Here is a 27,515-nt window from a genome sequence, read left to right on the forward strand (position 1 = left end):
AAGGAAAGGAAGGGAAGTAGATTAAATTAGTCTTAGCTGCCTTGGATAAAACTCTTTGCTAATGTGAAAAATGTCTCTCTGGATCTCAGTGTTCTTTCCTGACTTTGAAAATAAGGGGATGAGAGGCAGAATACCCAGAAGCAGTGTGACACTGGGGCCGTGAAGCAGAATGCTCAGAGGGACACTGGGTTCTGTTAGAGACTTCAGACACTTTGATTTCACTATGGCCCAATGTCCCCACAAGTAGCCTCAGAAAACTCTTACCACCAATACTGATAAATAAAAAATGCATCTTCCGGACAATTCTGTGCCCTGTCACCACCGCATATTTGGAAATCCCAAGTGTCTATGAAAGCTCTGGGACCATGCCGTATTTCCAACAATCAAAGACTAAGAGTAGAGGGGTGTAATTCACAATATTAAAGTAACATGTGGAGGCAGTCTCTGGAATGCATGGTGACATTGTCAAATCAAGTAGAAAGAATGCCTGAGACACCTAGAAAGGACTCTCCTTAGACCATCAGCAATGACATGCCCTCACCAGCAATGTACCAGAAGACCTCCCGAGACCCTCAAGTTAATTTTCAATCTACAGGCTCTCCTAAAATATCAAAAAAATTCACCTACTGTATGCCAGTTCATTAGTAGTTAAAAGGGGAAAAAAAAGCAAATCTAAGTAGAAAAAGTGAGCACTCATAAAAAATGCAATAAGGAGGAGACAACAGTCCACAAGGCTGCAGCCACCCAGTCTGCTGTGCCAGGAACCACGCAGGCAAGCGAAAACGAATCCTTCCTGTTGCCCTTCCTATGTGGAACGTTCTACGCTATAGAGAGGTATCCATCCTGACGCACGGTGTAGTCTAAATGGGAGGGTTTGTCAAAGTCAGCAGAACATCCCACCATTCATAGGAAGATAGGGATGTGGATAATTCAGACTATCAACAAGTTGAAACTTAAAATCCCTTTGTCTGGGAAGTTCTAGCAGAGATCTGTGTGAACAAGGGTGGACGTGATGAGAAACGAGCCTCAGAGTGGAGGTAACAGCCTCCAGGGTGGCTTAGCAGGCTCTCATACGGCCGCGGCCCGTCTATTTTCAAGGCGATTTTAGTTCGCTATCGTGGGCACATACGCATTGCTTATGGGTAATGGGAAGAGACTAGGTGCTGTTTTCCAGTTCTAATCCTGGCACTCAGAGAGCTCCACACACAGAAGATGATGAGCCTTTGTTCTGCACCTCAGTGTAACAAAGCTGTTCAATCTCTGCTTGAACCCCACAACAGAGTGCGGGAGAGCTTCACGGGTGAAGTCAGCCAACTACAGCAATTACTGAGCTTCATGAAGGAAATGATGTACCAGTGAACAGCCACCCTTCATATCTGTCCCCACACCCCGAAAACATCGTTTCATACAGTCCTGTGCAGAAGGAAAGTTATTCAACATACAGTACCACGTGTTCTGTTCTGTTAAGCACTCCTTGTTGTGTTTAGGGTGCCTTAAGGAATTGCAAAATATTTCTGCCACATCATACTATAATTTGCTCCAAAACATCATTAACTTTCAATGTGCCAATAAGCTTTCTGATGCTTTATAAATCTTAGTTGTCACCCCTAAAGCTGTAAATTCATTTCTGCCTCATGACAGCTCTGTCTGAAGATGTTTTCTCCGATGAAGCAAATTCTTAAAACAAAACAAAGACAAAGACAAACAAATTAACTAAAACACTGCCTTAGAAATGAAATGGTATTTGGTCAAAATACTAGAAGAATAAGCCAAGGCATTTTTTTCCTTTGGCATTCAAATTAATGTAATTATTTATGGCAAGAAAAAGTGCTCCTATTTTGATTGTGTAAATAACTGCCTGACGCAGAATATGGTAAGAGCCCTAGAAGAATCAAATAAGCAGTTGTCGTTCACAAAACCACAACAGAACAGAACTTTCCAACAGGCGAGGCGCTTTGGGTTTATTAAAGCACAGTGTTCAGACCCGAGATAACCCAACTTAAGCAAAATGAGGAAGCAGGTAGAACAAGCTTCAACTCGCAGGGGACAGAGATAGAGGAAACACACAGCTTCAGTCTGGAAATTCATTCAAACAAATCATTCGAGAGAGCGGCACTCTTACCAGAAGGGCTCTCCAGCACATCTCCGGCTGCGGCGCTCTCCGAACAGCCTCTAGAACTGGCAAACGCACTGGGGACAGCCAGGTTGGAGACACACAGGCATTGCCATCCTCGGCTCCTAGGGACCAAGGCAACAGCACAACACTGAACACACGAGTCACCGTGCACACAAAAACCTCCACAATACCTTTTGGCAAACAACAATTGGAAGGGCCCCATTATTTATCGTCCTGCTCTTCAAAGGGAACTTCACAGCGAAACTGTAGGAAGCCTGCTTAACAAAGCAAAATGTGTTCCTCAAGGCCGAAGATGAGAAGAGTGCTCTCTGCTCTCTCACGCAGTGGATTACATCATGGGAATGCATACCAAAACCCCAAAATCACACGTGTTTTCAGAGATCTATATCACTGATTTAAAAATAGTTGGTCTGATGATGTTTCATTTCACTATGATTTAACAGATACGAGAGAGATTAAGAAAACAGTGATCATTTAAAAAATACTGACTCACTCTTTTTTTTTTTTTTTAAAGTAAAACTGGTTCAAAATTACTATAGTGGTCATTTACTGACTAAGTTCTCACCAACTGTGGTGGTGCACGTCTTTGTCTGGAAGCAAAAGAGACAGTTTCAAACTTTGAGTTAGCCCAGCCTACATAGGCCAGTCAGAATCACATGGTAAAATCCTGTCTCAAAAACAAAACAAGTGAGAAGCCCATCCATCAGAGAGCTGGTTTCTCTGAGAGAGTCCTAATCTCTTCTGTTCTGGAAGAGTTCACTGGGGCCCAGTCACTCGGATACAGCCTGCATCTGAGCTCGGTGAGAGACCACGACATGGTCTGAAAAGGATCAGTCTGCTCTAAAGCAAGATTGTGGCAGGGGCAGCCACCAAGGAAACACTCAGCAGACCTACACTTTGAGAACTGCCTTCCCAGAAGTGGGGGTTGGGTAACAGTGCTCAGAAACTCTATTCGGGGAGGGGGGAATGGAGATGGGCTTAAATAATAATATAAAAAACATAAAATGTTTCTCTTCAGAGATTCACTTTTCAAACATGATTTTCATGAAACCCTTCAAAGGAATTTCAGCGTGAAATGCTGTCATTATCTGCCTGTCCCCCCAAATCCAAAGTCAATAATTCTTGTTTAGGAGATTATAAAGATGCACGTCTCTGAAGGCACGTTTGGTGAGATTTGCATATTTCCCATTGTTATCTTAAAAAAGAGAATCTCACAGAATAATACCCTTCTTTTCCTTTCTAGAGAATTATTTTCCTCTATTCTTAACACTACAGCAACACATTAAAATGCCCCAAATTCAAATGCCATTTTATTTAAATTCCCTGCACCAATATTTCTTCTGCCTTCTACCATCAATGTGCTAGTTCCCATGTGTAAGAGCATCCTATTGGTAAGCTTCTTCTCTTCCACCGTCATTAATTACTTTTTCTGAACAAGAAAATAAAAATGAAGGCAAAATTACCACTGCTACAATGGTGGGGCAATGGTGGTTTTCTCAAAATAGTGACTGGGTTTAAGCCCAGTGACTGCTTGTGCTCAACTAGTAAATAACATTTCACAACAACCCAGAAAAGCCTCTCTCCTCACCAACAGTCCTTTGAAAAAAGTGTTGGCCATGCTGCTGTTTTTTCCTCATCTTAAACATAAAGAAATAGCAAATTAAATAAATTCAAACTCTAGTCAACAATAAATATACACAAGACTTTGGAGTTATTAAAATTAGAACAGAAACATTAGCTATGTAACATTTGTGTTTGTGTGTATATAAAATATATGAGTGTGTGTACACTTAAACTATACTAGAAATAAGATTTAATGAGTTCTTTGTAATTGTTAAGTGTCAGTGGTAACAGGTGAAGAGACACAGTTCCATGCTGCCACCCCTTGGCAGTCTAGAAAGTTCCCCTCACCCTCAGGGACCTCAATTCATGCAAAGCTGGATCCTCTGTGTTATCACGGCAAAGAAATGCAGGACACGCCCTACTAAAGCAGAGTTGGAGCTTACTAAAAGACACATGGAACACAGAGTTTTAAGCACCAGAATGAATAGAGTGGTACCCAAGGAGAAATGAGACACACACAGTTGTGGGCACGGATTTCCAACAAGAAAGCCATAGCTCCCCAAACTGACAATGGCTAGGTTGTATGACCTGCATGGGTTTTAAAGGATCATTAAAGAAGACAATGATGGGACCAGAGCGACAGCTTAGCTGTTGAAAGCACTTGCTGCTCTTGCACAGGGCCAGGGTTCAGTTCCCAGCACCCACATGGCAGCTCACAACCATCTTTAACCCCAGTTCCTGGGGCTCTGTGCCCCTCTTGTGGTGCTTAGGGGTACTTACAGGCAGGCAAAACATTCATAGACATAAAATAGGCATAATAAATACATCCTTAAAGGAAACAATAATGTCAATGGCATCACAGTGGTTTCTAGGATGTGCCATGGTGGACATTTTTGAGATGATAAAGTACCAAAAGTCAGGGACTTATGATGCTCAGACATTTCACTGTAATGGAAAAAGTTAATAAGCTTGGGTGAGAGATGGCTCAGAGGTTAAGAGCCCTGGCTGCTCTTCCAAATGACCTGGGCTAGATTCATAGGACATGTACAACAGTTCCCAACCATCTGACTCTCCAGGAGATACAGCATCCTTCTCTGGCTTTTTCAGTGTGTAGATATACAAGTCCTCCTCAGGGATAAAACAATAACTTTTAAAGATTTTACTTAACAGTCTTATTTTGGAGACTCCCAGAAAATAGTCAGGAGAAGTGAGAGGTCCTTGGCTAGCAAGAAACTCTAGAATGGGGAGTTCCTCTTTCTTCCCGTGTCACCGCAATTTCCCTGCTTTGCCACCTTGCCTCATTGAATATGAACTTGATATCAATCAAAACTACAATAAGATAATGAGACAGAAGAGCAAGACAGGAAATTGTAGGGGCAAAAAAAATGAGCAAAAAAAAAAAAAGGAGAAAAAGACCCTTAGCCCAGATACTAGTTAAAATGTCTTGTCAATAACTCCAGTCCAAAGAGCAATGTTGGTTAGGCTTTTCTTCCTTCCCAGCTATGACCTTACAATGCTCTAGGGCTCTCATCAGAAAGGCCAGTGCAGCAAAGGGAATGTCCTTAGCCCTTTGTGCAAACTTGGTTGCTACTAGTTTTACCTTATCTGATGATAATTCCATCCAAGGCACCCACAGTCACTGTATAACTTACTTATCAACGGAAAAAGACAAGGAAGACAATGTTTAACAATTTGATGGGCAGAACTGGAAAGCCACCAAAATGGTTTCCAAGACTAATGCTAGCTACACAATTGCTACTCTCCAGTAGGAGCCCACACCCACATCTTTCTAAGGACATATCTTCCCCCTAACTCTTATACTTAAAACTTAAGTTATTTTTCATATATTTCCCAACTTTGTTTCCAACCCCTCACCATAGGTGAAGGGGAGCCCCTAGTGGCGTGGGCACAGGAGAACTGGTTCTTCCTTCACTTGAGGGGGGTAGTCTTAGTGGAAGCTAGGAGTGAACAACTCAGCTCCCACCCAGGATCACATCCAGGGCTCATCCCAATATCAACCCCATCTATGACTGGCTGGAGCATGTGAAGGGTTTGCTCCTGTGGAACCAGCGTTGCCAGATCTCCATGACTCACGGCAACAGCAGACTACCCAAAAGGGGTTTCAATGAGGGTCCAGTATTGATGGTGTTCCAAAAGCCAGAGGCCTTGAACCTGAGTGATCACTCATTACAGTGAACAATTGCCAAGTAAAGCTGTTTGAACCAAAGGGTATACTGTGTAACACAATGCTTCAAAGACAAGCAAAGAAGGGATTTAATGCTGGATGAGAAAGATAGAGGAGTGAAGGATTTTTTAATAATATTTTTATTTTTTTATATTTTCTTTTGGGGGATTCTGCGAGGATGAAGAACAGATATGGAGGGTCTGGGAAATGAGTGGGATTGGGGAGTATAATGTAAAATTCCCAAAGAATCACTGAATATTATGTTGGGGGAAAAGAAATTAGTGATTGAGACACGCTTGGAATGGTGCCCGACACACAGTAGGTATCATAAGCATGATCACTAGAAGCCACTACTCCTGAACGAGCACGCGCACTAAAGCGGGAGCACAGATTGCGGCAGACACAGAACCACCCATTATGACAGAATTTACAGCAGCACTCACAGCTTGTCGAGTGGCTTTCTCTGATTTTCCATAATGACTGTCAATTAAAATAACTTGGATTTGGGGAATAGTGTGGGGTTTTTATAATGCCAGGAACAACCATATATTTCAATTCTGCCGCACTCAAAGACACCGACATTGACAGCGGGGAGTGCGATGCCCTGACATGGCCCACCCCTCATTCTTTCTCTTTCACTCAAAATCATAAAGGGAAAAGAGGCAGCAGAGCTCTCCAAGGAGAGCTCTCTGTGCTCCATCCAAACTCAGACAACTGCCTGTTAATTCTGCTTTGTGTGTTCCCTTGTTCTGTTTTAAGAAACCTTTCTGTTTCCAGTGTACAAAAACGTCCTTTGGCGGTGTGACCGATACAAATCTTCATTCCTAATCTTCCATTCAAATTAAAATATTCCATATCAAATTATAGAATGCTGTCACTAGCCCTGGGAAGTAATATCTAGACTTATACGTTGTTAACCTATCACACTGGGAATGAACACATCAATTAGCAATCAGAAGTGCTGGGAAAGACAACAACACAGGGATGAAGAGATGGTTCTTTGATGGTCTTCCAAAGGACCTCCATCCAGCACTTTTGTTGGGTAGCTTTCGCGACCTTTCTCTCTCCAGCTGCAGGGGAGCTGCTCTACCCTCTTCTAGCCTACATAGGCACCTGTGCATGTAACATACATGCACATGAGTAACAGGTCTCTAAAAAACCTCAAGAACAGAATGTTGGCAGGGGTAGCATCAGTATACACATTCTTTTTAAGTACCAAGGAACCCACCCAAAGCCCATGGAAACCCTGCCAGGCATTCAGTATACAGAGGCCACAGGACAGTGGGGCTGTTGGCAATCTAAAGGGAAGGGAACATGCCTCCCACTAAGTGCCAGAGAGAAGATTTTAGAGATGGAAGAAACAGAGAAGGGAGTAAGAGTTTAGCTATTTTTGTTTTTACCTCTCCACCTTCGGGATCCAGAACGGTGTTTATAATTACATAAGGAGTTTCATGTGATATTTTCAGAATGGGTGAACACTACCAGAGTGCTTTAGCTTTTTTGCCTAAAGATGTTACTTTCCACTTGCAGAATAGAACCAGGCTTCTTTGCTCTTTTGTTAATGATAGTTCTAAGCCATTATATTATAAATTATAGTCCAGGACATTTCCCTGCAGAAGCATTTGTGCTTTTCTGCTTACTCCTATCGCAGGGCGAGGTCAGCCTGTAATTTATCCTCAAGGACAGCTAGTGCAGCTGGCACACAGAGGTTCTGCGGCACCTTCCAAATTCCAAATCTTGTACTAAAATATTAAGAAAGCTGGTACCGATCCGTGATCCTCCAAAGATCCCACAAGATCACTGGCTGCTCTTCCAGAGGGCACAGGTTCAATCCACAGCCCCCACACGGCAGTTTACAACTGTTTGTAACTCCAGGTCCAGGAGATCTGACACCCTCACACAGACATAGATGCAGGCAAAATACCAGTCAATGCCCATAAAATTAAAAAATGTAGATTTTTTTTTATAGTTTTTAGAGACAGGGTTTCTCTGTAGCTTTGGAGCCTGTCCTGGAACTAGCTCTTGTAGACCAGGCTGGCCTTGAACTCACAGAGATCTGCCTGCCTCTGCCTCCCGAGTATTGGGATTAAAGGCATGCGCCACCATCGCCCGGCTGTAGATTATTTTTATTAAAAAAAAATTATAGTTGTTCTATTTCCTCTTGAAAAGTTTAAAAATGCTTTCTAAGTGTAATTTACTTACATCAAATCTCTTTTATTTCCCTCCCAAAATGGTATTGTGATGCTGTCAAGGTGACCCTAAGGAAACAGTTCATGGTTTGTTCTTTTTGTTAATGTCATGCATTTTCTAAAATTCCTCTAAGTAAAACAGGCATGTCAGTGTATATGAGAGAGCATGGCTCTAACACCTGCAAGGATCAATCTCAGGAGAGGAGTACAATTCCTTCTTTTCCATTGTTCAGGGTTCGCTGTGCCTGAATGTGTAACTGGTTTGCCCAAGCAATCCAACTCCGAGGGATTACTGATGAAAAGTCAGACTGATTTGGGAAACATTTTATTTGCAATGCTCTGAGAAAAAGACTGTGTAAATTGGAGGAAAATATTCTGCTGTCAGACAGTTTCTTAGCCATAAGAGTCTGTCTTTAAAGGGATGCCGCAGAGCCAGCCAACTGTCCCCAAGACCTAGATAAGCAGACACGGTGAGAGTTACTTGCTGAGAAAGACTCTCAGACCTAAAACACCACAACTACTAAATGGGACTGTGCAGAGATTGAATCTAGGCAAATATCACTAGTCAGGGTAATTGGGACAGTAGCCCAGGCTGTTGAGAATCTCTCTTTGTAAAGCCACGTCTTGAACGCCAGCATTCCCCACCAGTTCCGCATTGCCAAGTTGCACAGGAGTCTCAGAAAGACAGGCTGGCAGGGCCCAGGTTCCCACCCTGGCCTTCAGACTTACATAGAAAACAAGTATGTCCTTTTGCATGCATGTAGAAGTAGAGGCTGAGGTGTGCTGAGAGGCCATGCTGGTGTCTTTGCACTGTCTTCCTTTAACACAGAGCACAGTTGATCAGGACTTCAGAGATATTAGTACTCACACACCTCAAATAAATCAGGTATGGATTACCTGTGGCTCTCCACACACGAGTCCCTAATGCTAAGGGTTTAGTTTTCCTTCTTTTGTAAAGACGATAATTAATTTTGAACCTATGAAATTTTTAACAATTTGATGATCAATGACTTTTTCCTGTCCTAGGAACTAATGTGGGACAAGTCACTAGGCAATGAGCAAACTTACAATTGGCTTCCATCTGGGAATGTTTAAAATGGCAGTCATATTTAAAATAAATGATATGCAATTGCCTTCAAAATTTTATTTTAAAAGTCTTAATTAAAACATTTTTCACAGAAAAATAATTACAAATATAAGAAAAAAAGAAGCCATCAATTAGTTGACTTGAAAGACCTTCCAGGCTGAAGAAGACTCCTGTGAGGTACAAAGCGTCTCACGGATTAGAGGCCACCAGCTGACTGTCGCCCGGCCATCTTCTCATTTAAGGCATAACTACTTCACAATCAGGTAATCGTTCGCTATCCATGTTGACTGTTCTTTAGATATTTGCTCTTTCAAATTCGGCCTGCTGAGAGTTTAAAAGACATTAATTACCCAACCGCTTCTATGCTTGAAACTGTGTATGGGAAATGTTGATGTCTGATGTACTTCTCTGGCTTCCAGTGGCCGGAACCGACCTAACCCTCAGCATTTCACCAGGAGGCAAGTTCTACTTACAACTTACGGTCTCCTCTTAAAAAAAAATGTTACCGTTGCTTTACTGTGTTCTGCTCAGAAATACTCAAGACTCCTTGGTTTTCTTTTATCCGGATGAGCTCAGCATAAGGTAATCACTTTGTACAAGGAGAGTGGGACAGCACCTTCATGACAGGACAAGGTGATGTGTTTGTCCCTTCTATTCCAAAGCGAATGATGATGTCTTAGTTTCTGCCATATGGTTTTTCTGTAGGTAACAATCACTCCTAGTACTGCTAACTTAATTGAGCTACAAGTAGATGGAGTGATATACTATAATATGTAGTATTATATATATTATATATTTGTATATNAAACAAAATATAACAGTGGTGTGCATATCTGGGCATGTGAGTGTGCATATGCACGTCTCATGGAACATGTGTAGAGGTCAGAGGACAACCTGCAGGAGTTTACTTCTTCTACCATGTGGATGTCAGGGATGGGACTCAGGTCATCAGGTTTAGTAGCAGGTGCCTTTACTTGCTGAGCCAAATAGCCAGACCATAATGCATATTTTAAAGTATTTTCATAAGATTAATATCCTCAGAACAAAAGTTAACTGATGAGCTGTATCCCTCATCCCACAGAACAGGTTATGTAATGGTTTGTGGTGGTTTGGGGCTTGACTCTGTTTCTGTTACACATGTTTATCATCATGCTTCTGAGTTCTGGCCATCCGTGTTGAATTCCTATCAGAAGTACTGCACAGATTTGGATGTTTATGATCTGATAAATAAGCCAGTGTCATGTAGTGTTTGGGGCTCTAGTTTTTCCTTAGGTCAAGGCATGTGTGCCTCTTCCATTGGGAAGCCAAGGGAAAGCCCTATAAAATGGCCTTGTTACATGCAACTATTATTTTGAAAAGTCATACTTTCAAGCATAATGAAGAACAAAGGTTGGGACTCAGAAGACAGAACACAAAATAAGCCAAGTTATTCCTGTATAACAAATTTTGTGATATAGAATATATTTGTGGGATTTCTAGGTTTAATTAGAATTCATTATTCTAGTTAATGTAGATATCACATGAAGTATTTGACTTAGTACCTTAGGACAAAATGATTCAATCAAGAAATAAGTAACTTGATAGTCAAGAATGGCCACAACTATCAATTCAGCACTAGAAGACTGATGCAGGAGAATTGCAAGTTACAGGCTAGTACGGGCTACTTAGAAAAATCTTGTCTTTAACGAATCATGGATAGATAAGTAGATAAGCAACCAGAAAAATTTTGAGCAAGAGAGGCTATGGCTAGTACATTCTGGATCAAGCTACCTCCCTAAGTTTGTAACTGGAGGCAAGATGACAGGACTTCATTGGTCTCTGCAGATAGTCCTGGGTACCAGTACATCAACAGAAATAGCTTGCAATGGTCCTGTTCTGAAGGTCTGATGAGTTGTGGTGAAAAAAATCAAGCTAAGCAAAAGAAGCAGCAAGCCAAACACTCAACATAATACAACACAAAATACCCTTATGCCAATCTCCACTTAGTTGCTCTTTTGTGATTTTGTTAGTCTTATTTATTTTCTACTTTTTTAAACAATCTTTTCTTATTTCACATACTAATCCTAGTTCTACCTCTTTCCCCTCCTCCTGCTCCCTTCCACCTTCTCCCCACCTCACCCCCTATCCTCTCCTCAGAGAGGGTAAGGCCTCCCATGGGGAGTTAACAAAGCCTGTCACACCATGTTGAGGCAGGACCATGCCCCTCAGCCCTGTATCTAGGCTAAGCAAGGTCTCTCTACAGAGGGATCCACTTAGTTTCTTAATCCAAAAACAATCATCTGGAGAAGCGAGTAGCATTAAGAAGGTCACATTCAACCTTACATTGGCTGTTCACTGCAGTGACAAGAGCCCAGTTGTCTGTGTGGCATCACTAGCTTCAAACCAACCTAGCACACAGCAGGCTGCAGCTTTGTTCTTAAAGTGTACACACATCTGTCCAGTAGTCCCTGAATCCTAACAGGGACAGTAAACTCTCCGTGCTTTCTATAAAAACAGACTTCAATTTCTCTCTTTTCTTGGCATTTTTATTTTTTCTTTCAGACACAGACATATCAAAGACACCATTAATTCAATGTTTTTAGACTAGCAGCTGCTCTACCACAATTTATCAATCCCTAATGTCTGGCCAGCATCTCAAAGGTACTTCAGCCTCCTCACAAAGGATGACCCCCTGCTCAGCTCCCATAAGTGTGTGTATGTGTGCGTGTGCACACACATGTTTATGTAAATAGATTAATAACCTCTCTCAAGTTGGATCTGTATTTGAGGGCATAGGATTGGCCGCTTGCATGGAAAGTACCACAGAATGTACCAGTTGTAGAGAATAGTCTAACTTCTGGGAAGGGAGTCAGGTGACTTTTTCTTGTTCAGCATCTTACTCCCAAAGTAAGCTTCAACATCTTTCTCAACGTTGCTGCTCTCCCAGTGCACCCCTAATGCCTACCCAAATACCCTGAAATTACGTCTCATCATATTTGTTCAGATAAGAGTCAATCTTCTTATTTAAACCTCCTTAAGAGTCAAAGAAAATAAAGGAAAGGAGACTTAAAAATGCCAAAGACTTTGATTTCTATAAATTTCAAAACTTTTAAGTTGTCCTACTATAACTAACTTTGCAAAGATGCATTCTCCTATTGACTAGTTTTGGCTCTGAGTCCCCAGTCTGTATGTTGAACAGCTAGACAATTTTATTGACCCTCAGTTTTCTTTTAATTATTTTATTTCCTTATGGTGGCCATAGAATTATGCTCATGTATGGAATACTATGAAGTCTATATATTATACAATTATCTAATCAGAGTAATTGCATACCATCACCACAAATATCTAGCATTTCTTTGTGGTAAGAACATTCAACATCTCTCTTTTGGCTGCTTCAAGATATTCTATTTATAATTGTCGACTGCAGGATATGAGAAGTTATTCTCCCTGACAGTCATTTGATCCCGGTTGACCAACTTCTCTCATTCCTCCCGCTTTCCCATGATCATAAGCTCTGACAATCACTAGTCTCCCCTCGTCTCTTATGACACCAACACGTATAGATTCTTCATGCAATAGAAATCACCCAATATCTGCATATTTGTGTATGTCTGTCTGTTTTAGTTCACTTAACACATTGTCTTCTACGTCCTATCCATCACGTGGCCACAAAGGAGGCCTTGGTTTTCATTATGCACAATGATGCTGTATGGTTGTTCTTTCCCAAGATCCACGCTGCTGCAATACCGAAAAGCCAACAGCTGCAAAACCTGCCTTCCTTGCTTCCTCCCACTTGCCATCCACTCTTAGTACTTTTAAGAGAGAGCAAACATTCCGAGTCTATAAATAAGAATTCAAGTATTTTCTTGTACCAACAGTCTTTGTGCTTCATCTGCTTTTAAGGTCTATGTTTGCTCAGTTCCACTTATTTTCTCAAGCCTTCCAGATAATTCCACATGATCTATCCAGCTGTCTGCAGGATTAAACAGTCCTCTCAATGGCAATTCGTACACTTTGCCCCGAGCACGGGCCCCTTCAGGCTAGTGCTAAATCTGCTGGGGTTTATTCTTGGTACCTTCGCCTCGTACCTCAAGAAGCAAATTGTCAGAGCTGAAACTTTGCCCCTGCATGTTGCAGATTCAAAATAGAAAAGGGGGAAAAAAGAGAAAGAAAAAGAAAAAGCAGTGCCTATATAAGGTTTTAAAATAACGGTTCTATAATTATTGGTAGATCTCAATGGATTTAGCATATCACTAATTATACTGCATTACTGTCAAATGAATTCTTTTAGCATGATTAATGTTATTATGCCAAATCCCAAATTAATTCACAATGAGTATCTTAAAGTCTCAGCAATGCTTTAAAAGGGAGGGGGAACAAAGATGACAAATTAAGCTGGGCCATTATAGTGAAATAGAGAGAGGGCTGCTCTCTAAGCACTTCAGATATATTGCTGGAATTAACCTATATATTTATGAAGCACCCTTCTGATCTCAGTTTAGTTTTGCGGTAGATTTCCCAGCTGGGAAAATAACGTGCAAAATGAATAGCTCACACACCCTCCTGACCTTTGACCCTTGTCTGCTCATCTCCATTGTTTGTGTGTCTTTTGTTAGACCCCTCAGCAAGTCATCTCCTTGGAAGCAAAGCGGGATGTAAATAAGGAATCCAAGAACAAAGGGAAAATACTATCTCTTTGTCAGTTCATTTTTTAGCTGTATAATCACTGAATTATTTTTCTGATCCATTCCGTCTTCTCCAGATTCCCCAGGGTTTGATCACCCCTGGCCAGGTTGACAATGAGAACCTTGAGCCCTGCTCCCTGCCCTCCAGAGGGAGACTCGGGGAAGGGAAAGCATTCAGTCACAACTTGCACAAAACTAAGTTGTTGGATTCCAGTCTTTGTTCTTAATCTTTGGCACCAGAAGTGTTTTCACAAGATACTCTCCTCCACAAGGGGGACACTGGCCACTGGCACTGGCTTTACACTGAGTAAGTGACACCTGGCTGAAACAGGCTTCCATTAGCTCACAGGATTAGACTGCAGAACTGGGAGACCTGGCTACATCTCTTGACCATAGTGACACATGGTAGCAGATAGGATTTGTCTATAGAAATCTGAGAAACAAGCTTTGGGGAATAGGTAGTCTATACCCAATCTGAAATCCCAAAGCAGCACGGACACGAATCAGTTAATCCCACAACCAGGGCATTTGTCCGGGTGGAATTAGAGCCCATACCTCCAGGAGAGAGCACAACCTGGACACAGTGTCACAGACCACTCCTTAATCCTGACAGCAGGGAACCAGGCTCCTGGACGGTGTTGTCCCTTAAATCGCCGCACCATCTAAGGCTGCTTGCATTGGTCACTAGTTACAGAGGTCTCACGCTAAGCACTGACCTGTTTTTATTTCTTGACATGGATAAATCTAGAAACTTTTCAGTCAGTCTCCGTATAAGGAAATGGCGAGGATGGGAAGCACGGTGCTATGAGGCAGGGGAAGCCCCTCCTTCATTTGCCAATGGTACTCTTCTCAGAGCACAGAAGATCAGCAGGCTGAGTATGAACTTGGCAAGACATCATCTATGAGGAGGGAGCCAGCAATGTTTTGGTCACAAATTGACCGAACTACTTAGAATTTTGAAAATTCAGAATTATCTTCCATGTCTCAAGTGGAAGGTTGTGTACCTAGACTTGCCATGCCGTTTGAAAACACACAGAGACAAGCAGGCCTTGACTGTTTTCCCCGCTAGAGTTGAGGAAACATCGAGGTGAGCCTTGATTTACACACATGGCTGTCAGAGTGAAGCAGGGGACCGTAGGACAAGGTGTGGCGCCAGTGAAGGCATAGCAGACCCAATTATGAGTTAAGGGGACTTTATTTTGTCACCTAAACCATAATAGCTGAACAGAATGGTGTCACTCAGCCTACCCTATAAACTGAAACTGTGACCCCTGGAAGATGATTAATAAAACTAAGAAGACCTGGCAGAGGGGCCGGAAGCAGCCGAGCTGTGGGCAGTAGACTGAGTCGAGGAGGAGTTTGTGGCTCCCGGGTGTAAGTGCGGGATGGAACAGGCCTTAACACAACTGGAAGTCTAAATCAGCATAGCCCAGTGAGCAGAAGGCCACATTCCAGTCCAGAGGAGTGACTAGGAAGCACTGTGACCCTAAATTCCATCTGGAAAAGAAAAGTAGGTATTATAAGCAGTCATTTTAACCTGGTTTTAAATCTTATGAAGTTGACAGCAACTGCTAGGATGTTTAAATGGAAATCCCTGTTTCAAATTGGAAAACTTTGAAGCAATACGTTCACATTCTATATCAAAAATGGCCAACTTTGCCCTACTCACTGGTATTATTTCCATTTAAACATCCTAGCAGTTGCTGTCAACTTCATAAGGTTTAACACCAGGTTAAAATGACTGCTTATAATACCTTGATTGTCCTGTTTTGAGTTGGCAGTAATGCAATCTTTCTATCGAAACTAGTTGTCCTATCAATGAATAGGATTGTTAACGATTAAGAAAACATCAGTTCTAATTGGATATAGCAGTTGGTTGTTGGTGAGGACTCAACACACTCCTCACGTACATAAACTGAGCCGAGCTCCTAAATGCTACTCTGAACAAAACCAGCAGGACTCCAATGCGAACACTTGGAAACAGCCAGTTCTCCCTGTCAGCCTCACTAAAAAGTAAAACCACTGCTTTTCATTGCCTGAGAAACCTGAAATCAGCCTATAGAGTGTGTAACAGGGATGCCTACAATCTCTGTAAATGAAAAGTTGAGTCTTACCCAAATCCCCCTCCCCAATTTAACACCCTCCTGCTGTTTGCCAAGCTGGGGACTACCTTTACATCCACAGCAACTCAGAAGGACATCCTGGGAAGCAGAAGAAAGCAAAGCAGGGTCGGTCTCACAGCTCATGACAAGAGAGCGCATGCAATACAACCTATACTTCCTACTTCGTAGGTAAAGACCGCAAGCCCTCACTTAGCCACTGTGTCACAACTGTACAGAAACCTGCTCTCGGAGGTCAATAGCACTGCGGGAAGCTAGAAATGAGCAGGCAACAGGGGGCTGCTGGAGTCCTCTTTTCCAAAGGTCTGAGGAGAACAAACAAGTGGCCCATGGCAAAGGAGGAAATAGAAGTAGGAAATTGGGGCGTGACAATGGCATACGGTTAGCTGTCATGTCAGAAATGTCATCTACAGAGCTGGACAGCCACCATCAGAGAACTCCCGTGCTTTCAAGGTTATGAACTTTGAGCTGAAATCCAAGAGTAAAATTCTGTTCAGGCTTTCTCCACCGTCATCACCATAGTCATTAAGTTTATTAAGCCCTGGGTTTGTGGAATGCTGGGCTAAACGCTGTTTCTCTCGTGCAGGTTCCTAGCATTTCTCAGTGCTCGCAGGCTATTGTTGCTACTTCACAGGACAGGAGTGTAAGTCACAGAGAGTCTCAGTAACTTTTAAAAGTTGCAGGGTGAGGATGAACGAGATGAGGGGCTGACTCTCATTGTCCTGTGAGGAAATCATTCCAGGTGGCTTTGGACTGGACCTGTATTCGTGTTCTATTCATATGACAAGTCACTTTATACACCCTCTCAGTGCTAATATCTTGTGATACCAGCTTTCAGTGACAATTCAGTGATTGTCACCAAATTTATAGAATTGTACAAGTATCAAAACAATCTATTTCTCAGACGTTTCAGTCTCCCACAATAGCCCCTTTTTGCTCATTTTTAGGTTCCTGTTTGCTCATAGAAATCCTGTTATCTATTTTCTCTCTCTGTAGATTTACTCTTTATATATCATAGAGATCGCGACCATTTTCTGTCTCTATAGATTTACTCCTTATATACCGTAGAGATAGTGGGCTCCAGGACACAGTCTCTGGGTATCTGTCCTCATCCATCTGCAGAGGGTCAGATAATAATCCATTTCATAGATGGCCCGCATGCTCATTCAGCACGCCTAGCTGTAGAATCTAGATTGCTTCTCTTTGTTCTTTGCTACCACTATTATTCTGAGCATTCACCTTCAAGTCTTTCAGCCGATCTGTATCCTTATTTCTCATCCAATAAACATAGACTTGATGGGTCTCAAGGTCATGTTAGACTTAAAATTCCCCCAAGAAATGAGAAACACAAAATACAGTTCACACCCCTGCGGCTCTGTCTGAGGATCCGCGTGCTCACCAGCACTTGACTTTTGTTTCAAGACAGTCTTACTAGAGATGCAGTCTAGGCTGACCTCAAAATTGAAATCCACCCGCCTCAGTGTCAGAAGTGTTGGCATTGCCTACAGGCTAGAACAGCCATGCCCTGCTTGTCTCCTTGCTTAGAGCCATTTTAGTAGGCGAATGGCAGAGGGTACTTCACTCTGGAGACATGTACATTGAACATGTGTTTACAATCTTCACTGCAGTGATGTTTAAATTACTGTCACTTAGTACTGAGTTTTAAGTTGCTTGATGCTGGATCCTGTGTCAAATCTGGGATTTGAAAATATTTTCTCCTACCCAAGCTGGTTCTTTTGTTTCATATTTTAAATTCTACTGTTTTGGCTTACCCGAATTTTCTTTTTTGGAGTCATGGCTTTCGGTGTCATAGCCAAGGTCTCTGTTTAGGTCAAGGCCATGAGCATTGTTCCTCCCTGCTCATCCCATAAGGTTTATCATTGCAGCTCTTGACTTGTGCTCCGTTTTGAATTTGCATAGCATAGGAACCTAAATTGTTTAAGGCGTTCAAGTTTACAAAGTATTCCAGTCCTCTAATAACTTAATGTGGAACGTTTTCCAAATACACACAGGTTGAGGAATTACACAGTAGTTCCCACATTGCACTTCTCAAGCCTTGCTGTGCTCTCCATGGATATATATGACCCATCCATATATCCAGTCATCAGCCAGCTCATCCTCTTTCCTGACGCGTTTCAAAATCAACTGGTATGCTTAGTATTAGAGCTCACTATGGGGTCTTATTACCTTCATCTTTTCTCCTTTGGGCTGCAATTTACATAGAGTATAAACCTTAGGGTTCCTACTTGATAAGTTTGAAACAATTCCTCACTCTATGTCATCCTAAGTCTTATTAGTGCCTAAAACATCATCACTCCCAAATCTTATGTTCCCGTCTGGTCAAGACTCCAGCAGCCGCTGCTGTGGTTTCCCCTATGAATCCATTCTGCCCTTCAACTTCATAAACACGCTATGAGCAGGCTGTGCTAAATGTTACACATCTTGGACTGAGCAACGCATTTCTGAGAGTGGTGGTTTTCCTAATGCCGGGTGTTCTAGAACTTAAGCATGTATTCTGCTGACAGACACCCCACTTGGTTTTTATGGTGAGAAGATTCTCCTTTATGCCTGGAATTGTCTTTCGAGTAGAAAACACACAGAAAAGAGAGTGGGTCGTAAAATGAATGTCTATACAACTTCCTGAACTGGTACTAGATGTCCCTTTTTTTTTTAAGCACTCCTATCCAGTTGTTCCACATGAGAGTGTTGCCCCCTGGGTCATGCTCCATGAGTGCTCTGTTAACACTAGACCTCCAGACAGCACAGCAAGACCATCACCAGAGGAAATAGCTCTACATGGCCTGGGGGCAGTGGATAATGACCAGCTCAGGACTCCATTATGAAAGCAGAAAAGACCAGGACTTCTCTTCAGGTACTCCTAGGAAAACTAAGACCCCAAGGAAAAGCCCAGGGAGACTACACCACAAGCCAGACACAGACACAAGATTAGGTGAGATGGGACCTTGGAAAGACCACTCTGACCCTTGCCCCAGTGACTAAAATGGAGCATACTGCCCCAGCCTCCAGATCACAAAGACTTTCTCTTTTTTACTATCTTCCTGCTTCCTGGGAAAGCCTCAAACATAAACACAAACATCTCTGCTGTGTACTCATTATATTGAAGTCAGCCACCATGACCAGGCCTGGTTTTCATTAGCTCTACTTGTCCACCAGAGCCAGCCAACCTCACAGAAGCGTCTGCACACTTCCCACTCCTGACCTGCTCCATCATGTCTCCCAGGTCTGCTGCCTCTCACCTTGCCCCTCCCCCGAACCTGCTTCTGTTCACTGTCTTTTCTGCCATGTGCTGTGGCTCCCTTTCCCATCTCCATCTCCTGGTTCCAGACACCCTGCTCCTTCTCCTGAGATAACATCGCTGCCGACTGACCATTCAATTTAATGCTCCACCTCCCGCCCCATCACCTATGTTTGTACAGACCCAGGATCGATACAGAAGCATTTCCAGAGAGCTGTTTTGGTGGGCTCACTCCGGTTAAAAATGTCACCTCATCTCATGTCTCACTTGGAGCAGATCCAGAGTCACACACAGCGCCGGTACTGCTCTACGCCAGCACATCCATCACAGCCCAACATGTAATTTCCCTTTCTGAGGGACTTAAAAAGCTTCTTCAAGGAACAAAATTTGAACATTTATCTCTAGCTGGAAACTGCACCAGCGAATTAGAAAAGATTTCTTAGCAATTTGGGAGCCTGGCTTTTAGGCTGCTCGAGTACAAAAACCACCAGACACTCGAGAACTGAGATGCATTGCACATAGGAAGCATACACATCTCATGACACAGAATAAGGGTGTAAAATACGCCAGCTAATTTTTAATGTCAATGGCTTGTTGCAGTATTTGGATATTCCAAGTTCACTGAAATTAGCCTCACTCTGTCAGCGTGAGTGCCAGAAATGTTAAAATCACGCATTTGACTTATATTTCTGGACAGCTAGTCTCTATGGGATTTTCAGAAGAAGGATTTCAGAATACCCCGTTCTTGTTCCCAGCTTTAGAGTCTCCTGTCTAAAATCAAACCCACTAATGTCAGAGTTGCCTCTTATGTGGGGATTCTGTTCTGACTTTTCACACACACCATCAAATGGCCACTTCTGTCTTCCAAGCCGTTTCTCTCCAGCTAAGAGAGGGGGGCTCCAGAGTGCCCCACACAGCAGCTGGACCTCCCATGCAAGGCCAAAGTCACTTTAGGAACAAAGATCATCTCTGAGATGTCGCTCTCATTGCTGTGACCAAGTGCCCGACAAGTAATGAGGGGGTGTTTATTGGAGCGCATGGCTCGGAAGATACGGTCTAATGAGGGAGGAAGATGCTGTAGTGGAACCAGGTCCCATCCACGGCTGATGCTGCTTTCTAATGTCCCAGAAGTTTAGAAGGCAGAGAAAGGAGAATGTCAGCTTTAGTTCAATTCCTCCATTTTCCTTCCTTTTTTCAGGCTGCAACCCCAGAACATGACATAGTGACAGCCACACTCAAAGTGGCCCTCTCCACTCTGCCAGCCTTCTCTGGAACCACTGTCGTGGAGAGTGGACATATCCAAAGGTGTGCCTAATGTCCTAAGCAGTTCTTAGTCCAAACAAATCAACATCAAAATTACACATCACAGACAGTAATCTGAAATGTCACGGAAACAGATCAAAATGGAATATCTCTGGTGTGTGTGTGTGTGTGTGTGTGTGTGTGTGTGTGTGTGTGTGTAAAACAGGCCAGTGGTGAATCACTGAGCATCGCAATTACACATCCTGACTGACAGGACGTGCTAGATGCTCCAAATCCAGGGAGCTCGCTAGGTTTTTTTCCAGAAATGTGGACATGCCTGACAAGACCTTAGGTACTTCCTGTCTTCAATAGTCTTTTACTACTTCTCATCTTCAGACCCCTTGAAATGAGTGGATATAATAGCTCAAAAATTCAGGACCTGCTCATCACTGAGAAGCTGCCCAAAAGTCCTAGGAAATAATGCTCAAGTATCTGCATCTGGGCCATGATGTGATGCTAGAAAAATGCACAGAAATGCCTTGCATCAGGTTTCATCTCAGAACCTTTTCCTTCTAACCCTAAGTAACCAGCATCCCAGGCTATGTGGCTCAACGTGTTCTCAGAACTCTCCGCCAACCCTGTCTTTTCATGTTTACAGCCAGCCACCTTCTGGGTCTGGGTGCTTGGGTATTTCTGCTGCATAGCAACAAGATTGGCTTTGAAGCCAGTAGAATTTAATTCCTAAAATAATTCTTCAATTCCTTTTCTCCCTACGGTACTGGGCAAAGAGCATAGGGCCTTATTCATGCTAGTCAAACACGCTGCCGCTCAGCTATACTCCCAGCCCAATTTATGCAAGGTCTTACAAAATTACCTTGGCTAATGCTAAACTCTCCCTTATCGCCCAGACTGGCCTTTAACTTGTGATCCTCCTGCCTCTGTCTACTAAATGGCTAGGATTACAGGCCTGTACCACAAGGCTAAGCTATTCAGTTTTTAAGACAGTGATTAAACCCCCAAACTTTAGTGGATGGCATATTACTGACTTGCAATGCGTAACCCCTAGCTACTTTCGTTGCCTTTAGATTTATTCATAAGTTCTTAGCCTTAAGTTAGTAACCATAAGTTAGCAACCTCATCATGCTAATACCTTCATCTTCCTTCAAAGGTGGGATAGAAGGACAAGTACATATGTCTAGTTTAATTTTATATAGACCACCGTATAAGCCCAGATAAGTACATTTTTCTTTAAGACAAGGCCTGGGGACACATCTGTTACCACAGCACTCAGGACACTGAGGTTCATGAGACTATCCTGGAACAAAGCAAGATTTTGTCTGTAAACAAAACAGAAGCCAACTGAAAACAAAAGTGTGTGTGGCTGTCTTCTGACGGGAAAGAAGTCAGTCACAGACACCACAGTTCACAAGGAAGCCAATTTTTCTAAACCGTGCTTTTTGACAGAGTAGATAAGTTCAACTCTGCTATTCTACAAAACTGATGCATACATTTATCATGAAAGTGTATTCTTTCCCACTAAGTCCTTGAGCTTAAAGCTAAGTTCTACTCTTTCCCGATTTCTAACCGGTGATTAGAAAACGCACCACACATTGGTTGTACCCCAATAGTTGTCTTAAACAAATAAAACCCTGTATCAAAAGCTTCTTCTATAAGATGAAGAAACATCATTTTCTCAAGGCACTGCATTCATGGGAAAATAGATTTTTTTTTATTATTAAAAGAGTGCTATGTAATAGTTTTCCAAACATACTTATTTCTTCCTGGAACTGAGAAATTTCATGAATGCCTCTTTCAAAGCAAGTTTTACTTAGAGAGAAAAATGGAAAAATAGAGAAGGAAGAGATATGGAGAGGGAGAGAGAAGGGAGGGGGAGATGGGGAGCGGTCAAGGCATTGCCCGATTCTAACTTATTTATGGGGTGGCTACTGAACACCCCCAGAAGAAGCAAGACTCAGGTATAACAGTTTAATTGCAAAGTTTCTCTCTCCCTCTGAGAAGTGGCTTCTCAAATCCTCTCAGTCATGGGAGCTCATCCCCTGTCCCCGACTCTGTGTTTATCCTTTTCTGTATTTAATATGGTCTACGCTAGGCTGAGTGGTATCTCAGTAAATCAGATCTGTTGATGTCTGTTCTTCCCACAGGGCCACCCACAGCGCATCTAATCCATCTCACACCTGACACGCTCAGATATTTCAAGACACCAAATAGTAACTACCACTTACGGAGACGCTGCTAGGTCTCCGGTACTACCATAAAGTGTATCATTTAACTTATGCTCCTTCCAATACAAAGAAGGAGGATCATGAATCCTCCCTTTATAGAGCAAATAGAGAGATTCACTCTCCCTTGAGATCACAAGCCTAAGAAGCAGGCTTCAGCCCCCTGCCTGTTGCACCTGCGCCTTGAGCAGCATTGCTGAGGCCGGCTCTCCTGCTCCACCCCCCATGCCCAGGCTGCTTTCTCCCATTCATCAGTGTATGCAATCCCAGCATGAGGCAAGGCAAGCTCACACAAGACTATCTGTTTAATGAAAATGTTCAAGAGCAGACCTTACTAAAAATGGTTCAGAGGTACATGCCCCCAGCTTCTTATTATTCTGCAATGTCGTCTTCAGGGGCTAAAGACTGCAACCTTTTAAAAGCAACCCTATGTAACATTGCTTTGGTAATATTAAACTTCATGCTCGTACCTCAGCACAGTCCAGAGCCTTAGTGAGGGTATCACAGAATCCTAATGGACCCTAAACAGAAAGCAGATCCTTGTTCTGGGAAAGCACTCACAAACACTTCTTAACATATAGCTTGGTACTCTCATACCGCCTCTAAGGCCAACTTGGATCAACCAAACTAAACAAATTTATCCAAAGATGTCAGAGTTCAGATCATACTGCTTGACATGAAGTGACTTTCATGTTTGATTCCAAAGTAGGGAGTGCTTCCTCCAGCGTTTTCCAAATATGCATCAGAAATTGGTTCTTTCTCAAGTTTTTTCCCAAAACGTGTCAGCCCACTCTGGGTTTGTCATCCTCACACTGATCTGAAAAGACTGTACCATGTTGAGTTGTCTTGGTCAACATTCTCTTACTGATGGGAATTCTCCTACCATGGCAAAGAAAACACTCTCGTCAGCGTCTCTTACCGCGGGATCTGTTCTTTTCTGAAGGAATCCCGTTCTCCTGCGCTGAGCTTAGCTACTGTGAACAAAGCCAAATAGATTCCCTCCAAGAGAGAAGATGGCTTTATCCTAGAGATACTTTTAATTATTAAGCAGTCCAACTTAATTCATCATTAGTGCCCATAATGAAACGCAATAAGGCAATTTGGAAGGAATGGAGCAGAGGAACCATAAAATAAAATATAGAGTCATAACATTTATCACAGCTTGCTGTAGAGAAATTTATTCTGCTGGAAGCAGTCATTTTAGATGTAGGACTGGAGCTGTTAAACAACTTATGGCAGCCTCTGGAAGAAACTGGCTGGCTCTGCACAGTACCCAGCTCCTTTTCCTTCTAGGCATACAGTCATCCTGCCAGTCTCTCTTCTGGTGTGGTTGGCCTTCATACCAACTTGCAGTCAGCATACGGCAGTAGCGGGGCACGACTTTTGTGTCTCCACATAAAATCTCTGCCACTGGCTGCCCACCATGGAGAATATTTTAGGTCCTGCTGAGATTCATGCATCAAATGTGAGATTGTTTAACACACACACATGCACACACAAACACACACACATGCACACATACACACACACTCAAATGCATGCACGCACAAACACACACACACATGCACTCATGCACATACACGCACACTCGCAACCATGCATGCATGCACATGCACGCATACACACGCATGCACTCACACACACGCATGCACGCACATGCACACACACGCAAGCATGCACCTGCCAGGAAGAATAGAAGAGCTGAGAGATAGAAAGGAGCACTATGAAATGTTATCTTCTGGACACAGCTTGGCTTTTGCCCTTATGAACTCACAGCAAGTGAGGTTATCTGCACAAAATCAAAACTGTAAAATCCCATCGTAGATGCAGACTACTACTTTCTGGTCCTACCTCTTGTTGATGTTCTACTGGCAGCTGGCCACTGTTGGGGAGGGAAAATTATTCTTTTTTTATTGATTTTTATTGAGCTCTACATTTTTCTCTGCTCACCTCCCTATCTTTCTCCTCCCCTTAACCCTTTGCCAAAGTTCCCATGCTCCCAATCTACTCAGGAGATCTTGTCTTTTTCTACTTCCTATGTAGATTAAATCCCTGTATGTCTCTCTTAGGGTCCTCACTCTTGTCTAAGTTCCCTCGGATTGTGATTTGTGGGCTGGTTTTCTTTGCTTTATGTTTAAAAATCACTTATGAGTGAGTACATATGATAATTATCTTTCTGGGTCTGGGTTACCTCACTCAAAATGATGTTTTCTAGCTCCATCCATTTACCTGCAAAATTCAAGATGTCGTTATTTTTTTCTGCTGTGTAGTTCTCAATTGTGTAAATGTACCACATTTTCCTTATTCATTCTTTGGTCAAGAGGCATTTAGGTTGTTTCCAGGTTCTGTCTATGACAAACAATGCTGCTATGAACACATAGTTGAGCACATGTCCTTGGAAAATTATTCTTTTGTGAGGATGTGACTGGTAGTAGGTATGTCATGGTCGACACATACAGAGGCAGAACTAACTGCAACTAGTGAATGGGGGGAAGAAGAAGAAGAAGAAGAAGAGGAGGAGGAGGAGGAGGAGGAGGAGGAGGAGGAGGAGGAGGAGGAGGAGGAGGAGGACATGAGTAGGGAAGAGGGAAGGGTATATGTGGAGGGGAGGCTTGGGAGAAGTTTGAAGGCTAAATACAAAATGCATATAACATTTCATTATATACATGCATGAAATTACCAAGAATGAGAAAATACTTTTACAAAGAAGGAAATGTCGGGTTACACACAATAGCAGTGAGAGGAAGGTAAGGGAGCTAGTTGCTAGACCAGGACATCCTGACTGGGCAGTGAGTTAGGTGACACTTGTGAGGTTTGGGGGTGGGAGTAATTGTTTAGCATGATTTTCTACAACCTTAGTTTCCTTTAACAATCACAGCTATCTGCAGGTCCTAAAACCCTGCAAAAAATGTTATACTGATGTCCAGACTTTTGATTTATCTAGACATGTCATTCAGTGATTCCTGTGCTCATCTTTGAGTGTGCGTTGGAAAGAGCCCCATCACCAGAGGAATAAAAGAGTTAGGCCCAGGAGCCTAGGGCAAAATCCAAGGCAGGAAGGCGAAAAGAATATGAGACATAGCCAGCAGCCCCTGCCAAGGCTTCCTACTTCAAATCCACTATTATCCTGCCAACAGCAAAACAGTTTTTAAAAAAAGGAAGAGTAAAATCACCTGGAGTTCAAGTCTTTCAATGAAAATGTAAAAAGACCCATATACCCATATTCACATGGTTGCTCTGTCAATTAAATAAAGGGCCAATACACAGACGGAGAAACCTTTCCACAATCCCTAACTACTGAAGCCCAAAGAAGGGATTTTCTTTTACTCTCATGAGGCCCATGTTCCAGAAAGATATAGGCCTCAAATATTTCACATTTGTTGTGAGGAAACACAGGCACACAATGCACATAACTACTCAACAAAGAGCGGTGCTCATTCTGTATACAGTATGTAGAATTGGAATGATATATTATGAAAAGGCACACACTAAATTAAGAAAGAACAGAACAAAAATAGGTTGGGTGTATCATTTAATTTGGAGGCATCTGTATATATATTCTTATTGGGGTGATGATTTTTGTCATATATATACTTATATATAGTTATCATATATACATTACTTTTATCACATATACATGTATATATGACAAAAATCATCAGTCAAATAAGAACACTGGAAAGCCTAGAAGATAGGAGGAACCCCTTACAAATAAAATACTCATATATAAAAATACTTTAGTGCATAAAGAGCAGGGCTAACTTGATTGAGTAGGTCTGGGAGAAAGTTATAGTTGAGTCTTGGAAGAAAAGAAAAAGATGAAGAGTTTCAGGCCAAGAAACATTCCCAAAAGAAAACATTTGTCCACATAAAGACAGAATGAAGAAAAAAGGCGGCAAGGGCCATCACGTGCCCGGCTCTCCTCTTCCTCTACCAGCACATCATTGTACCGTGAGCATGACAATGTAAGGCATGGATGTAAACAGGAGAAATCAGAAGACCCTCGTTTAACGAACGTTCTGTCCTATTTACTGATTCCAACTCAGATCCACGCCTGTTATTCATTTCTTTGAACTTCTTGAATATTTGGTTCCTTCCACAAAGGGGTCATCATGATAATAATTTGTCTTGAGGGATTAGGAGAAAAAAGGAGCCCTAAAATATTTTGCCATTTCTAGTGTATGATAAAAATGAGAATTATCAACATTACTAGTTGTGTTCCTTCCTACTGAGGATCTCTGAAAATTAATACTTCATCTGGACAGCAGTAGAGGATGGAGCCTGGAGACCTGTAGGATGGGAATAATCAGCATGTCAATCGTTGCATTGTAAGATAGAAACTGGTTTCTTCTCAAATCACAGCAAGTCAACTATACTCATTAATTGCAATGGTTTAGAGAATTTAAAAAGACATGGTTAATCTTCTAAGGGCCAATGCAATAGGAATTAACTTTATATTTATTTCAAACAACAGAACTGCTTACATCAAGAATTATGACATTTTAGAGCTAGAAAGATTTTGTGTCTAGATTGGCCGTGTGTCTTTTATCCTTGGTTTTATCTTTTTATTGTCCTTTATAAAACATGTCCCAAACAAAGCAATTGAATTTTGTGCATACATTAAGTTAAGCTTTATGCAGATGCTCATGTTATTGGTGGGGACACTGTAATTGTAAAGATCTTTGCTTGATTTATTTTTCTTCACCAGAGCCGTGGAAGTATTAGCTTCCAATGTATAGCATACTGGGTGCCCACATCTCTTCTTTGGATATAGATTTTCTTGTTTCACACACAAAAAATAATAGGTTGTTTGGGGGTAGGGAAAATTG

General features: G+C 42.3%; 1 protein-coding gene across 1 annotated transcript in view; it reads right to left on the reverse strand.

Annotated features, from left to right (window-relative positions):
* Rarb (retinoic acid receptor beta) overlaps nt 1-27,515 on the reverse strand; it is a 629,041-nt gene that overhangs the window by 541,035 nt on the left and 60,491 nt on the right. The window contains exon 2 of the mRNA XM_050140562.1: nt 2,123-2,238. The gene's annotated coding sequence lies outside the window, so the exon portion shown is untranslated. The remainder of the gene's footprint in view (nt 1-2,122; nt 2,239-27,515) is intronic.

The sequence above is a fragment of the Alexandromys fortis genome, unplaced genomic scaffold (assembly GCF_014885135.2).
Source record: "Alexandromys fortis isolate MF-2015 unplaced genomic scaffold, M_Fortis_MF-2015_v1.1 scaffold_46, whole genome shotgun sequence".
Lineage (NCBI taxonomy): Eukaryota > Metazoa > Chordata > Mammalia > Rodentia > Cricetidae > Alexandromys > Alexandromys fortis.